The following is a 12,411-nucleotide window of genomic DNA, read 5'->3' on the forward strand; positions in this document are numbered from 1 at the left end:
GTTGTCTTAAGGAGCCTTCCCTTTGCTTGGAACACGATCCTAAACAAGCCTGGAAACAATGACCATTAAACTGTGAATCCAAGCTCCGGTGCCCAAACGGATCGATAAGACCGGCCTGTGATCAATGTTGTGACAGTAATACGAGGGATATTTTTCGGCTTTTAAAACTTTACCCATCTCTCTAACGTCTCCTAATGCACACATCTTGTCATTGGTCCGTTTTGACACCAGAGTTGTTTTTTGCTATTTGCTTTACGTCGCACCGACAGACAGTTCTTATGGCGACGATAGGACAGGAAAGACCTAGGAGTGGGAAGGAAGCGGCCGTGGCCTTAATTAAGGTACAGCCCCAGCATTTTCCTGGTGTGAGAATGGGAAACCATCTTCAGGGCTGCCGACAGTGGGGTTCGAGCCCACGATCTCCCGGATGCGAGCTCACAGCTGCGCGCCCCTGACCGCACGGCCAACTCGCCCGGTACACCAGAGTTTAGATTGACAGATGAACGATTGTTATTCCTGGGAGGGGTAAGTTGCACTTCACATGCAGGCCTCGCTTTGATCCTCAGCTTGTAGTCCTGGCCCTCTTGAGATTGTCAGTGTACTTCCACGCAGTGTAGACGAATAGCAATTTTGAAGACACGTACGGTATCTCAGACGCTGGATAACATAGCATAATAATTAGGCTACTTACGTACCCTAGAATTATAGTTAGCCCAGAACATCGCATTGACAAGTTTCTCTTTGACCTTTGTTGACCATTATTTCCCGAATATCTTCTTTAACTCGTTTGACCGCCTTATATTTTGTCTTCTGCTTTCACCCGCTCCGTGGTCCCAGGCGATGAGTCTGTGTCCCAACCGTTGAAGTTCCTCCTCAGTAAGTGTCCGCCTCAGCTCCTTTAAGACAACTTGCTGCCATCACTGCTGTCCGTCCTCTCGCTGCCATGTTCTTATTCCATCCAAGGTGATGCCCAAGGTTTTCCTCTCCATTTTTCTTAGGCACATCGGTAACTGCGTCTCTCGTCTCTTTGGGTTAAGGACAATGTCTGTGAGCCGCACAGAAGAACTGGCAGGATGCATATATTCATTACTTCTGTTTTAAAGTTTAGGTTTTAATTCTTATCTACCGAGCTCGATAGCTGCAGTCGCTTAAGGGCGGCCAGTATCCAGTATTCGGGAGATAGTAGGTTCGAACCCCACTGTCGGCAACCCTGAAGATGGTTTTCCGTGGTTTCCCGTTCTCACACCAGACAAATGCTGGGGCTGTACCCTAATTAAAGCCACAGCCGCTTCCTTCCCACTCCTAGCCCCTTCCTGTCCCATCGTCGCCATAAGACGTATCTGTGTCAGTGCGACGTAAAGCAACTAGCAAAAAAATAAAAAAATAAAAAAATAATTCTTATCTGCTAGTATGTACTTCAGGCTCCGAAACTTGGAGCACGCTGCTGCTATACGCTGTTGTACTATCTTTTCGGTTGTGTTGTTCAGTGACACAATTTGTCGAGGTAGCTGTAGTCTTTCATATATTCTAAGCGGTCAGCGTTGATGGTTACTTCCTCTTCCCAGCGGTGTATCATGGCTTTTGTCTTTATGGGGTTCACATGCAGGCCTAATCCCCCACTATATTCGTTGACTTCATTCATCAGTGCAGTTAACTCTTTGGCGAACTTAGCAAAGAGGACAATATCGTCAGCACACCGCATTTTATACAATCTCTCACCATCTATGATGATTCTATAGATGCCATTTAATCTTCCGAACTACTTCCTCTGAGAGACTTCATACACTAGAATTGGTCCCAATAATAAGAAGTTATTTGAAAAATTGTCAAATGCCTTTCGCCTGCAGAGAGAAGTAAACAGCGCTTGCCTTAATACCGTATAGTAGCTTTTCGGTTGGTCCAGTGCAATTCCTAACTATACCATGAATTTATGGTTGTTTTGAGGGCCTGGAACATTGTGCAATCAACCTATAAAGTTTTTACCCATACCTTCTGTTAATTGAGTGGTTCCTAAAACATGTCACACTATCGTTCCTTTTCTAATCCATGCATCGGTTTATCTCTCTCTTTCCTCTCTCCCAGAACCCGGTGTCTTTGATGCCAAGCCCCTTAAAGCAACACGCCATTTACAAACAAAAACAAACAAACAAACAAACAAACAAACAAACAAACAAACAAACAAACAGACAAACAGACAAACAGACAAACAAACAAATTAAATGAAAAGATTTTAATATATTTAAACTGCTCATTTCAATCTGGTTCGTTTGGTCATGTTCGGTGTTCATTTTTTGAGCGGAGCTGAAAATTCTTCAGGATTTTTATTTTTACAATCTGCTTTACGCTGCATAGACACAGATAGGTCTTTTGGAAACAATGGAATAGGGGTGGGGATGAAGCGGCCGTGGCCTGAACTAAGGTACAGTCCCAGTATTTGCCTGGTGTGAAGATGGGGAAACCACGGAAAACCATCTTCAGAGCTGGTGATAGTGGGGTTCGAACCCACTATCTTCCGAATTCAAGCTGATAGCTACGTGACGCAAACCGCACGGCCACCTGCTCGATCAGGAATGCTCAATACTTCACTTATTGCATTCATAACCTGTATGCAGTCGGTGAGGTTGTTTATTTTCGTGACTGATTTCCTGTCACTCGATCAAGTTCCAAACCGGCTTCTTTATATTGCGTTACTTAATACAAGCTATTATAATTTTTTCCTACGTATTTATCATGTACAAACATAATATTTGAGATTTTATAATTTCCTCGTAGTATGCATGAACATTCAGAAACCTACGGAGCAGAATGTAGATATGATTAATATTACTTAAATACTTCACGAGAAAGTGTAGGAGCAGGTAATCGTTTTAATGATCGATAATTAAAGCGACAACGATTGCAAAATCTACTTGTGGCAGAAATTGTGTAAGAAGTGTTCATTACAGTTCCTTCTATATAGAACTATTTCTTTGTATCTGAGCTCTGTACTGAATGTTCTGTTTCGGTCATTAATTTATTTTTGTAAACAGTGTCATAAGAAGGAATTTTAACCTCTAACGGTATCTCTATCTTACTGACAGCAAAGGCGTGCTCTTTTCACCTAGAGGGATGAGGGGTCGGAAAAATTATAAAAAATTGTCTTCAATTTCTGGAAAGATAAATGGCAATGGGTTCACTCAATCTTTGCCAGTTTAGTTCCTGGAAGCAGAACGCACCTTCGGGAATGGAGCAACGACTTTATCCTTGCCTTTACCTTACATGCTTCCAAGACCTTCGTGGCCTGTACGGAAATGGGTTGGATTTATTTTGCTTTGCATTGTATGTAATTTAATTCGAATACCAATTTGAATTTACTGGACAGCTTGTAATACAGAGAAATAATATCGTGGAGATGATATCTCTCAATAACTAAATTTGTATTTTGACTAAAACAGAAAGTTATAAGGAAACCTCAAGAGTTACTTTCAAATATACTGAATTTCAGCAAGGGTATTGATGTAGAGCTTCACAGCCGACTCCCTGAAGTTACGGAATAAACTTACCAAACTTACGATATGCTTTTGTTATTGAGTTGGTTTCGTAATTGAGAAAATAATGCTGTGTGTGTGATACCTCATTTGCTATAGATTTTAAGAGATGCCAGATTGCCGGCATTTTTCTTCCGTAAAGAGGTTCATTGTCAGTAAATCTCGGCAAGGGTCCTTGGAAACAATCTGCCTAAAATGCCAACAGATACCGACATTTTGAGTATGTGAGGAGCGCGTAACCACTGTTATTGAATACAGTTTGTTGTTATAGAATTAATTAGAGTATGTCGTTTTATTCTGTGCAAAATATTTTAGGTTTTTCATAATTCCATATTAAACTATAATTCTGATTTAACGATATTTCAGATTGAGAAGAATGTGTTATATTAGTTAAATGTGAGTTCAACACTGACTATGAACTATCATACTTCAGCGATCTCTGTCCTAAGTGGTATTCACAGAAATACGCTGTAGTAGAGTATTGGTTACCGACATCAAACTTAATACAGGCGCCTCTCTAAATTTGACATGGTTGACTCTATTATAGCAATAAACTCAAATATATAAAAGGGGGCGGGGGATGTCGTGAATATCACGGTGACTTAGCTGCTAGCTTTACATCCGGACAAATGAGGTGTGAATCTTGATCAATCCCGGGTTGGAATGTTCATCTGAAAAGTAGTGTGGCGTCAGGAAGGGCGTCCAATCTTAAGAAAACCTGACCAAAACCGAAGCGACACGGGTTGCGTCCAGCTACCCCAGAAATACCTTGGATAAGCTGAACAAAGTTCAATATACTCTATTTGAGTTTTTTCTTGTATTTTCAATTTGAATTGAGTTCAAATTCGGTATAGAACAGTGCAATATTAAATACCGTATCTAAATAGAATATGGAACTCGCTGAAGTTGTGCTACATAAAGTTTCACTTTTGTGTACTTAAGAGACGTATTGCCGCTCAAAAAGGAATGAGCTCGTGGTATTGTATGTTTCCGGCATTAAATATAATATCAATTTTAATTATTACCAAAATATAATTCACCTCTGATGTAAATACAATTATATCTATTCTTTTTGAGCATCTGTACATATATGGTTTTTTAAAAGAAGAGTATGCTTTTGGTATCAGCTAAGAGTTTTCATGAAAAATCCAGAAATATAAGAGCTGAAGGCATGAAAGTTTGGAGCATACACATTTTGCGATAAGATAAATTTTCAATCTAATTGCTGTTCGTTATGTAAATGCACAGTTTTCCTCGTCTTGTAAACAATCTTTAAACATATTTATCTCGAAGATTTGTAGTTTTCTCAGTAAGTAATATCTCACACTTCATACAGAGTTTCGTAATGCATGTAGATACCGTTAGTGTACCTATATGTAATAACTTATAAATATGTATTCCAGTGGACCAAATGAACTCAATATATTATACACAGTCACTATATTACGTGTCCGACTCGTTGGCTGAATGGTCAGCGTACTGGCCTTCGGTTCAGAGGGTCCGGGGTTCGATTCCTGGCCGGGTCGGGGATTTTAACCTTCATTGGTTAATTCCATTGGCTCGGGGGCTGGGTGTTTGTGCTGTCTCAAACATCCCTGCAACTCACACACTACACATAACACTATCCTCCACCACAATAACACGCAGTTACCTACGCATGGCAAATGCTGCCCACCCTCATCGGAGGCTGCGCCCGGCTAGAAATAGCCACACGAAATTATTAAATTATTACTATATTACATCCTAAAATGTAGGGATATATTTTCTTAAGTGATTCGTGTTGATAAAGCCTCGAAAGAATGTAGTAAAGTTTGAGACTGGGATACCACTTGTGTTGGACACAAAGGGTCTTCATAGACCTACGTGTGGAGCCGTGCGAAGGCAGGGCTCACTCATTCCTTATCTATCTACCTACCTACCACTTGTGTTCGGTTGATCGTTTTTGCTCTGTACTTAACATCCATTCGGGGGCCGATGACTTAGCTGTTAGGGCCCTTGAAACAAAAATAATAATAATAATAATAATCATCATCATCATAATCATCATCCTCTCTTCGGCGTGTACTAGTATATGTATCCAAAACAGCCTAATAAGGAGGAAATTAATTTCAAATATGTTTGTGTACATTGAACAGATTAAAATAATATTCAAAAATGATAAATTAAGGTAATATTATGCTTCTTAATTATTTTTTTTTTGCTAGGGGCTTTACGTCGCACCGACACAGATAGGTCTTATGGCGACGATGGGGTAGGAAAGGCCTAGGAGTTGGAAGGAAGCGGCCGTGGCCTTAATTAAGGTACAGCCCCAGCATTTGCCTGGTGTGAAAATGGGAAACCACGGAAAACCATCTTCAGGGCTGCCGATAGTGGGATTCGAACCTACTATCTCTCGGATGCAAGCTCACAGCCGCGCGTCTCTACGCGCACGGCCAACTCGCCCGGTTCCTTAATTATTTAAAGTATTTAAGTTTAATTTTTAATCAACTATATGTAATTAGAAATCTTAATACTCTGCAGTTTGTACAATGTAGTATATATGCGATGGTTTGGCATAACAGCAGGCTTCATAGCCTGAGCCACGCCATATAAAACAAGTCAATAAATAATAATAATAAAAAAGTATTATCCCAATCGTTGAAATATTTGCTAAGAGGGATTGCGTCATTTGGAGTTTATACATTTTATTTTTAAATTGAATACCCTGCATTTCCAGTACTTTAAAATTAGTATGAATGCCCAGCATAGCATGGGACCTTCTATTTTGGCAATATAACAGGTCACTGCTGAGAACTCTCACCTGTGCTAACACCATACTCTTCTCACAGGCTGTTGAAATGTGCATCCACTTCGATTTGGTATCTTCCAACTTAACATTCTGTCCTCTCATACCATCATTTTTGTCCTTGAGATGCCGATCTCCGCATTCCTACATTCCTATTAAAGTTCCTTCGTATTGGCTTAGGAATTATTACAGCTTGGCAGCCAGTGTTGGGAATGAAGGTCTTTGTTTTTATTTTGTCCCTAGGACGGAGTATATTATAATTGCTATTTCAGGTAGAGAAGTGTCAGTTAAATACAAAATGTTTGAAATGTAATAGGTGTATGTAATAGAAGCTAGAAATGGGTAGGATCGCTAGCACGATTTGTGAAAAGTTTAGCTGAGAATGAAGGTACCATATCTTCCAAAGGCCGGGCGAGTTGGCCATGCGGTTAGGGGCGCGCAGCTGTGAGCTCGCATCCGGAAGATAGTGGGTTCGAACCTCACTGTCGGCAACCCTGAAGATTGTTTACCGTCGTTTCCTGTTTTCACACCAGGCAAATGTTGGGGCTGTGCCTTAATTAAGGCCATGGCCGCTTCCTTGTCGTTCCTAGACATTTCCTGTCCCATCGTCGCCATAAGACCTATTTGTGTCGGTGCGACGTAAAAGCAAGTAGCTATTTTCCAAAGCGTAGATTCGTACTACAAAAATGAAAGCTAAAATTATCTCAGTTAAGTAGTCTGTAAATAAGTTTGTAATTATGAAGTATTACTCGTATTATTAATTCAGTGTTAAGTAAGCTAATTGTTTTGAATGATTAACTTACTGTCTCCAAGGACGATGCGCTTTTTTGGAATAAATTTTTATTTCAACTCTACCCAAGGAAGAAACCGAAGATGGGACAGGTTTTTCTTCGGGTACTCCAGTTTTCCCTGTCATATTTCATTCCAGCCACACTTGCCAATATCATTTCATTTCATCCATCATTCATTAATCATTGCCCCAGAGGAGTGCGACAGGCTTCGGCAGCCGGCACAATTCCTATCCTCGCCGCTAGATGGGGCTTCATATATTCCATCCCTGACCCGGTCGAATGACTGGAGAAAGGCTGTGGATTTTCATTGACTACCCCAGAAAGGAAAAAGAACGCTACGCCGACTATTCAGTGCCAAGGGAAGAATAAGAAATAATCTCTTCATAATCATCACACAATAAATTCAACTAAACACACTGTAATCCGAGGAGTCTTGTTTATATGAACTAGCTGATTATCTCCAGGAAATTCGTATTCATATTCAAAATGAAGAAAGATTATTATTATTATTATTATTATTATTATTATTATTATTATTATTATTATTATTATTATCGCACCATAATTACAGAGAATACTTGTATGTTCTGATGCACCACCTACAGTATCAACGAAATTTCTTAATATGTATAGTGAAAGGAAAGTTTGGGTTTTAAATATTCATTTAATGATAATTTACGACGGTATTTAAATTTACCACCAACTAATTATGGTATTCAGAGACGCCAGAATGATTAATTTTCTCTTATCATTGTGATTAAGTGTAAGAGAGGACCAAAAGTCTTAACTTCCATATTTTATGAATCAATCAACCAGTCAATCAATGGAGAATAATGATGTAGTCTCTAAACATCTCATCATGATCATCCTCTCAAATATGAATCAAACTTCTGAATAAGTGAATGATGTTCGACTGGTAAAGGGTAATTTTAATAAATTGAATTAACTTCAATATATCTACCACCTACGTCACAGAATTTGTTGTAACAGGAATTTGAACCAGAATAGCACGTAATACATGCACGTTGGATGGAGATAATTGGATGTTAATATTTTTAATTTTACTGTATCCTAAGATGAAGTGAAGTACAGATGTAACATGCACTCAGGTAAAGGTATTGATTTTGAGGCATTACTGATTAATATTATCATCCTTAGATAATACACGTCCAAATATTTGAACTGATTTACCTGTTCCACTTCTGCATTTACTACCCGATATTCAATCCTCATAGGTTTCATAATAATAATAATAATAATAATAATAATAATAATAATAATAATAATAATACTAATAATCAACCATATGTTGAAAATGACTGACTACCGGTACGTGAATGTTTGGTCCCGTAATGCTTAGCATAGAAAGCAAACGCCCAATAAGATGCGTTAAGCAGGTGGCCTTCATAGATTTAATTCTCACTTTTGTCGTATCTGTAAGTGATATTCTGCAGTGGAGAATGTGGTCTCTTCTCTTCCCATTCGAGCCTATTGTCAACGTATGTTAATGGTTTTATAACGACTTTCTTGTGTCCTCTCATTTATAAAAGTTTTTATTCAAGGTTGTAACTATTTTACCTGTCTTGAAGCAACTCCTAACAGCTTATTCGAGACTTTAATTCAATAATTTGTAGAATATCCCACTTGTTACGGGTTCATCGACCTTACAGTACTAAAGGGCCGTATTTACAGGTGGAAACACTTGGAAACTACGGACATAATCTCCTGAATTATCATTACGTAAAGAACATCACCCTTGCCTTCTGTCTCCAAAACTAATTTGGACAAGAACTGTGGAACAAAATGATGATTCATATCTGGTATTCTTGCTTTTTTAAAGTGGCAGTCTAGATAGCATTTATAGTTGGAGCCCAGTACAGTACGTATTCGTGTATTCAATGAATTTATTTGATTTAGGGAGTAGCAGAGTGTGTTGTCAATATTTTATACAATAGATTTCCACTGAATACTAACTTTTTCTAGAATATTCATGTAGACTGGGCTACATTGATTTCGATGTTCATGCTTGGTAGCCTATACGAAATTCTTTTCCTTCTTCCTCTGGCACCCTAGTGTGGTCACTTGTGCGAACTGTCTCAGATGTGTATTTGGCCTTGTTTTACGCCAACCTAATGTGGAACAATGTGTGTTTCTGTGGTAGTGTGTTGTGTTCATCTCAAAGTCCATACTACATTCATTACACATTACAACCCATCATTGATCGTATTATTTTTTGTATCAAGATAGCTTCTAACGAATACTTTAAATGGACGTTGACTATTAAAGTCATCGTAAAACATTGGCGCTACTTCCAAAGATCTTGTAAAGAAGTTGCTGAATTCGTGTTCATTTGAAATGGATAAAAACTGATCACAACAAAATTGGTATTTTATACGATCATTCTGCAGAAAGCCCATAATAATTGTAATGTGCAAATCACCAGGCATATACATACTGTATAATGACCCGTGACAATTAGTCAGTTAAGCGCGTGGCCTTCCAACGTGACTGTTGACTAGCCAAATGGCCTGCAGATACTTGTACCACTTGGCCATCGTGACCGACTGATTGGCTTTCTTGACTGTGTCTGCTATCTCCTATATCGGGCACTTCTTCAGTTGACTACTTATTAGTAGAAACTTGCAGGGTACCAAGTTTCAGTTTATGTACCAATCTTGGTACTCCAATTACGACCGGTACTATCGTTACTTGGTCCACTTGCGACTGATCTTGAACTGACTGTGCTACCACTTGATATTTCTGTAGCTTCGTTTGTTGACTGAATATTTGAACTGCAGGGCACTGTAAAATTGACCATCCAAACATGTTCGGCAGTGTGGTGAATTATATCTGGGTTATGTGCCACATTTCTGTCGTTCAAGATGGTCCTATCCAAATACATACTGCAGTTAGTATCTGTTGTTTCCTAATGTGTTCGCGGGTTTGTACGAGTAGTATGGTTCCCCCTCGTCTTGTAATTAAACTATTATTATTACTATTATTATTGTTAGTTTTATTATTAACACAACAAAACCTACGTGGCTCAGGTGGCAGCGCGCCGGCTTCTCACCGCTGAGTTCCGTGGTTCAAATCTCGGTCATTCCATGTGAGATTTGTACTCGACAAAGCGAAGGCGGGGCAGGTTTTCCTCCGGGTACTCCGGTTTTCCCTATCATCAATCATTCCAGCAACACTCTCCAATATCATTTCATTTCATCCGTCAGTCATTAATCATTGCCCCAGAGGGGTGCGACAGGCTTCGGCAGCCGGCACAATTCCAATCCTCGCCGCTAGATGGGGGCTTCATTCAATCCATTTCCTGACCCGGTCGTTTGACTGGAAACAGGCTGTAGATTTTCATTTTCATTATTATTAACACAGAATGTTCTCTGAAAAAAATATATAATTCACCAGTGATAGCTAAGAAATTGAATATTTAATATTTTTTTCTATCAAAATTCTAACATTTGTACGAATGGCTGAAATTTGAAAATAACGAAACGTAACAGAGATTTGTATTGAATGTTTGTCTGTCTACCCCCTTAGTCCAGTTTCTTGAAATAGGGTCGGGGTTTATGTGGCACGTTTCTACAGCCGGATGCCCTCCGTGACGCCAAGCTCAGTTGAGAAGCTAATGAAGTGAAAGACCACTTTAAGAGGTGTTTTCCAATAAGACATGGCTTTCTTGTTTCTTCTTGTCTAAACTCAGGACAAAATAACGCCACGACCTCTTTAAACTCAGTCGTGCGTCACGGAGAGTGAAAGTAAAATCGTTGTGGAGCGAAATACATGGTCACCTTAATGAATGTCATCGAAGGTCATCGTGCTGAGATTTATCGCACTAGTTCTGCCTATAGCTTCGGCTTCAAATGATCTTCTTCTTCTTCTTCTTCTTCTTATTATTATTATTATTATTATTATTATTATTATTATTATTTACAGTAGCTCAGAATTGGAAGAAATAAGTCTAATGATGATAGATAATAAAACTGTTTTCCAAAGCCGTAGCTAATGCTCCTTTGTAAGAAATGCCTGCAATGCTGGTAGACATTCAGGTTATGCAGTCCCTCCTGTGATAGTAGTTTTGTGAAGGTAGTCCCAACAGATTGGTAATGGACAGAATGAGAGATGATCTAACACAAAGATTCTTGGTGTTGGAATAACTATGTTAGTGACAGCTGCTTATTATTTACTTCTATTGCTGTCTGGTCTGTTATGATACTGTTAAAAATATGTCAGTTTTCAGATTGGATATAATAAAGCGAAGGTTGGATGTAGAGTGTATCAAATATATTGTACAGGGAAGGGTTGCTGAATGTAACAAATTTTTTGGTGCTTGACAGACATGTGAAAGAGTCTGTAATTGTTTTGCCCCTAATGTAGCATGAAATAGTATCTCTGTTGGACAATGTAAACTCTCCTTGAAGGATGTAATTACAGGGGCTCTCATCCTGGAAGCATAATGTTGGTGACAATGGAGCCTCAAGTTAAGTCTACCATTCTTTCACTTACTTGTGCCAGGCTCCTTGATTCACGTACAAAAAACCGAATCAAAAGCCCCGAACAAATAATTTACCGAATGGACAATTCCTCGAATCCAGAATGCTGAATCCGTTTCTTCGGAGGACATTTACCGGAGTGTTATTAGCTCCGAATCTCCCAAGAAAAGAGAGATATGAAACGGCTGCTACGTATAACTTTAAAATTCTATATTTTTTGGGCTATAAATGACTTTGTAGTTAAATAGAAAATTCGATACGTCGTAAGTACACCTGATATTTGCTTCCTTGTATTCTTCGTACCATTGCACAATTCCTCTTGATTCGTATTGTTACCGAGAGCAACTTTTTCTTAGGTTCCAACCAAACTTTTTTTCCCTGAGCCATTTTTATTTTGAACCCATAAATGGAACCATTCGTAATCAATTTATCTTTGTTATTTTAAGTTGATTATCCGTCCTACAAAAAAGGAAATGATATTCTTTAGAAGCAACAGACACTTCATTGTTTACTATATCGTCGTTGCGCCTAGAAAAACCACTATATAATAATATTACAACGTAGGAGTCTAATCAGAAAGGTTCTGTCATCCAAGGTTCATCATTGCATCAACTTTATCAACCAATTTACGATCTAAGGGATAAATGTGGTGCGGGTCAGTATTTCTTCCCTCAGCATTGTCGAGGCGCACTGACAATATCCACTGCTGTTGGGTTATTGAACATTTGGGGAACTTATCCAGATTCGGGGAAAATTCAAATTAGAGTAAATGAGCATTCGGGTTATTTGATTCAATAAAATTATATCGA

Source organism: Anabrus simplex, chromosome 1, assembly GCF_040414725.1.
Source record: "Anabrus simplex isolate iqAnaSimp1 chromosome 1, ASM4041472v1, whole genome shotgun sequence".
Taxonomy (NCBI): domain Eukaryota; kingdom Metazoa; phylum Arthropoda; class Insecta; order Orthoptera; family Tettigoniidae; genus Anabrus; species Anabrus simplex.